This window comes from Panthera tigris, chromosome X (genome assembly GCF_018350195.1).
Source record: "Panthera tigris isolate Pti1 chromosome X, P.tigris_Pti1_mat1.1, whole genome shotgun sequence".
In the NCBI taxonomy this organism is placed as follows: domain Eukaryota; kingdom Metazoa; phylum Chordata; class Mammalia; order Carnivora; family Felidae; genus Panthera; species Panthera tigris.
Window position 1 is genome coordinate 44,654,280 of NC_056677.1, and position 5,666 is coordinate 44,659,945.

Genomic DNA, 5,666 nt, shown 5'->3' on the forward strand with positions numbered 1-5,666 from the left:
GGCCTCGGCCATAACTTCCTCAGAGGCCTGGTGGTACCTACGCATGTGGGCAAGGGCAGAAACAGGAGCTATCAGGGTAGAAAACAAGAGCAAAGGCAATTTAGCCTCCTGGGAAGGGCTCAGTAGTGGGTAGGGACAGTGTCCAGGGCTTCCTCAGGTTCTCGGGAGATGTCCACATTCTGGGGAGAGCCCAGGATTAATAGGAAGGAGCCAACACTATGGAGACCCAGCCCCTCCCCTGCCTCTTGTCCTTACTGCCAGGCTCCACTCAGCCAGGCCTGGATCCTGACCCTTTTCTCAGGCAATACTCTGGGGAATTTCAGCATGAGGTCTTTTAGGTAAGGGTTGCTCTAGCCCTGTATCTCTATGTCACCTCAGGCCTGGGCCACGGTTCCTACATTTTTGGGTGCTGGTTATTCTACCTGTTGATATGAAACACCCAAACTCTGTGGGATTGAGGAGGCATTTCTGCGCAGGTGGATGATTTCACCACGTGCCAGCATATGCCATGGAATCCCTCACCTACCTCAGGTTTTTCCCATTGTGTGTTTACAGTTTCCATATTCAGGTAGATGGAATCCACTTTGCAGCCTCAGAAAAGAACCAATCCATCCATAAGCCCCCAAGGTAGGCACAGGTGTCATCCTGAGGTGTCATTCACTTCCATACCCATCACCACCCATACCCCCAGCTCCACGCTGTGTGCAGATTGTGACTGGGCTGTAGGGAGGGGAATGTATACCAGCTGTGTAATGTGTGGGGAAGACATCAGGTCTAAGAAGAGCCAATTGGTGTCCTCCCACCTGCCCCTAGTAGTTTCAAAGTTCTCTGAGCCTCAGTTGCTCAACTGGGAATGGGAAGGACATGAGAACAGGTGATCTCTGGGGCCTCCCCCAACTCTTGTGATTTGTGAGGCAGCAATCTAATCTATACAATAATGATGGAGCCCTGTGGATCTTCTAAGCTGTGTTAAGTGCTGAGTGGTGGAAGAGTCTTGGGACAATCAGTCCCAGGTAAAGTTTAGAGAACAATGTGGTTATGGCAACCATAACCATAACTAGAGGTGTGGAAGGTCACAAGGAAATTCTGGAAGCCTGAAGAGAGGAAGGGTTGGATCATTGGAGCCTGGGGATAGCAGAAGAGGCCCAACATCTGTGGAAATCCCCTTAGCTCCATCCCTGTGGATTACACACCCTACTCGGGGCTTCAGTGCACTGTCTGCCCTGTTCACACCCCAGAAGAGATTTAATTCTGTCCCTCCCCTGCTCATGAAATTTTGGTACAATTTGGACAGTTGACAAAATCTATTGAATAATGTCTCCAAATTAAATAAGAGTATTATATCAATGTTAGTGGTCTGATTTTGATTATTGTACTGTTTTCTGAAAGAGAATACCTTTGTAACTTACACTCAAAATATTTTAAAAACTGTGTGTGTGTGTGTGTGTGTGGAGACAGAGAGAGAGAGAGAGGATGAGACATACAATAAAATGTCAACATTTTATTGAATCTAGGTTAAGTGTATACAGGAACTATTCCCCATTATATCATGGAGAAGTTAGTTGGCTTTATGATTTCTCTGAAATAAACGAGTATTTTAGATATGGAATTGACTTTTCTGCCTACAAGTACTTCTGTCTGCACCATAACATGTGATCTTACAAAGAATTCTTCACAGTTTTGAATTTTATGCAAAATTGCTTCTGATCAAGGGACTCACTTTAAAACTCAAACTGTGGTGATTGGCTTATTCCCATGGAATTCACTGGTTTTATCATGCACTGCACCACTTAGAAAAAAGTTGTCCTTATACAATGGAATAATGACTCTATTGAAGAAAGATAGTTATGCCATCAGTTGAGAGACAACACTCAATGTGTTAGAGGTGCTGTCCTACAATATATAGTATATAGTATACATTGTGTGTGTGTGTATAATAAAAATATATAATAATAATATATAGTATATATTCTAAACTAGTCACCAATATATTTAACGCCATCTAGTCAACCAGAATTCCTAGATTTAAGAACTAAATGATGGAACTTAAAGTTGTCCTTGTAACTTTGGGCTCTACCAGTTTCAAGATTTTAGTACCCAAGCAAGGCATGTTTCTACCAGGTTACTCAACAATGGTTCCATTGATTTGGAAGTTGAGATCTCCACTTGGCAGTTTGGTAATAGTCATGCCAATGGACAAATAAGTAAAAAATTGAAGCTTTTGTACTGGCTAAGATGATTGATTTCAATTTTCAGGAGGAAATAGCGCTGCTACATAATGGGGCAGAATGGGGGGTGTCTGGGGACTAGGAGATCTTCTAGGGTGACTTTATCACATCCCAAAGTGGTTAAAATTCTTAGGCTACTACCGCAATCCTATGTGGGCAAGGCTAACAATTCCTCAGACTACACATAGACAAATATTTGAATCATTTCTCTAGATAAAGAACCGATCTGACTGAGATGGTGACACTCTGATGATAGAAAAATGACATGGGGAGTAAAGAAAATGTTTATATCAACTTTGACCTGGTAACCTGTTTTAAAAATGAAGACTAGGAGGATTTTCTGAGGGGAGAAAAGATGAAATATATATATATATATATATATATATATATATATATATATATATATATTAAAAGCAACAAAAGATTAGAAAGGACCAGAGAACATCGCCAGAAACTCCAACTCTACAAGCATCATAATTGCAATAAATTCATATCTTTCATTACTCACTCTAAATGTCAATGGACTCAATGCTCCAATCAAAAGACATAGGGTAACAGAATGGATAAGAAAACAAGATGCATCTATATGCTGTTTACAAGAGACCCACTTTAGACCTAAAGACACCTTCAGATTGAAAATAAAGGGATGGAGAACCATCTATCATGCTAATGGTCAACAAAAGAAAGCCAGAGTAGCCACACTTATATCAGACAATCTAGACTTTAAAATAAAGACTGTATCAAGGGATGCAGAAGGGCATTATATCATAATCAAGAAGTCTATAGACCAAGAAGACCTAACAATTGTAAACATTTATGCGCCAAATATGGAAACACCCAAATATAGAAATCAATTAATCACAAACATAAAGAAAGTCATCAATAGTAATACCTTAATAGTAGGAGACTTCAACACCCCACTCACAGCAATGGACAGATCATCTAATCAAAAAATCAACAAGGAAACAATGTTTTTGAATGACACACTGGACCAGATGGACTTAACAGATATAGTCAGAACATTTCATCCTAAAGCAGCAGAATACACATTCTTCTCCAGTGCACATGGAATATTCTCCAGAATAGACCACATGGTGGGACACAAATCAGCCCTAAGTAAGTACAAGAAGATCAAGACCATACCATGCATATTTTCAGGCCACAATGATATGAAACTTGAAATCAAACACAAGAAAAAATTTGGAAAAGTAACAAATACTTGGAGACTGAAGACATCCTACTAAAGAATGAATGGGCTAACCAAGCAGTTAAAGCGGAAATTAAAAAGTATATGGAAGCCAATGAAAATGATAACACCACAAGCCAAACCTCTGGGATACAGCAAAGGCGGTCACAAGAGGAAAGTATCTAGTAATCCAGGCCTTCCTAAAGAAGGAAGAAAGATCTCAGATACACAACCTAACCTTACACCTTAAGGAGCTGGAAAAAGAACAGCAAATAAAACCCCAAAACAGCAGAAGACAGGAAATAATAAAAATTAGAGCAGAAATTAATGCTATCGAAACAAACAAAAAACAAACAAACAAACAAACAAAAAACAAAAACAAAAAAAACCAGTAGAACAGATCAATGAAACCAAAAGCTGGTTCTTTGAAAGAATTTACAAAATTGATAAACCACTAGCCAGTTTGATCAAGAAGAAAAAGGAAAGGACCCAAATAAATAAAATCAAGAATGAAAGAAGAGAGATCACAACCAACACAGCAGAAATAAAAACAATAATAAGAGAATATTATGAGCAATTATACGTCAATAAAATGGGCAATCTGGAAGAAATGGACAAATTCCTAGAAACATATCCACTACCAAAACTGAAACAGGAAGAAATAGAAAATTGGAACAGACCCGTAACCAGTAAGGAAATCGAATTAGTAATCAAAAATCTGCCAAAAAACAAGAGTCCAGGACCAGATGGCTTTCCAGGGGAATTCTACCAAACATTTAAGGAAGAGTTAACACCTATTCTCTTGAAGGTGTTCCAGAAGATAGAAATGGAAGGAAAACTTCCAAACTTTTTCTATGAAGCCAGCATTACCTTGATTCCAAAACCAGACAGAGACCCCAGTAAAAAGGAGAACTATAGACCAATTTCCCTGATGAACATGGATGCAAAAATCCTCAGCAAGATATTAGCCAACCGGATCCAACAATACATTAGAAAAACTATTCACCATGACCAAGTGGGATTTATACCTGGGATGCAGGGCTGGTTCAGTATCTGCAAAACAACGTGATTCATCACATGAATAAAAGAAAGGACAAGAACCATATGATCTTCTCAATAGATGCAGAGAAAGCATTTGACAAAATACAGCATCCTTTCTTGATAAAAACCCTCAAGAAAGTAGGGATAGAAAGAGCATACCTCGAGATGATAAAAGCCATATATGAACGACCCAACGCTAATATCATCCTCAATGGGGAAAAACTGAGAGCTTTCCCCCTAAGGTCAGGAACAAGACAGCGATGTCCACTCTTGCCACTGTTATTCAACATAGTATTGGAAGTCTTAGCCTCTGCAATCAGACAACACAAAGAAATAAAAGGCATCCAAATCGGCCAGGAGGAGGTCAAACTTTCACTCTTCACAGATGACATGATACTGTATATGGAAAACCCAGAGATTCCACCAAAAAACTCGAACTGATTCATGAATTCAGCAAAGTTGCAGGACATAAAATGAATGCACAGAAATTGGTTGCATTCCTATACACCAACAATGAAGCGACAGAAAGAGAAATCAAGGAATCAATCCCATTTACAGTTGCACAAAAAGCCATAAAATACCTAGGAATAAATCTAACCAAAGAGGCGAAAAATCTATACACTGAAAACTATAGAAAGCTTATGAAAGAAATTGAAAAAGACACAAAAAAAATGGAAAAAGATTCCATGCTCCTGGATAGGAAGAACAAATATTGTTAAAATGTCGATACTACCCAAAGCAATCTACATATTCAATGCAATCCCTATCAAAAGAACACCAGCAGTCTTCACAGAGCTAGAACAAATAATCCTAAAATTTGTTTGGAACCAGAAAAGACCCCGAATAGCCAAAGCAATCTTGAAAAAGAAAACCAAAGTGGGAGGCATCACAATCCCAGACTTCAGGCTATACTACAAAGCTGTAATCATCAAGACAGTATGGAACTGGCACAAGAACAGACACTCAGATCAATGGAATAGGATAGAGAACCCAGAAATGGACACACAAACGTATGGCCAACTAATCTTTGAGAAAGCAGGAAAGAATACCCAATGGAATAAAGACAGTCTCTTCAGCAAGTGGTACTGGGAAAACTGGACAGCGACATACAGAAGAATGAACCTGGACTACTTTCTTATGCCATACACAAAAATAAACTCGAAATGGATGAAAGACCTCAATGTAAGACAGGAAGCCATCAAACTCCTCAA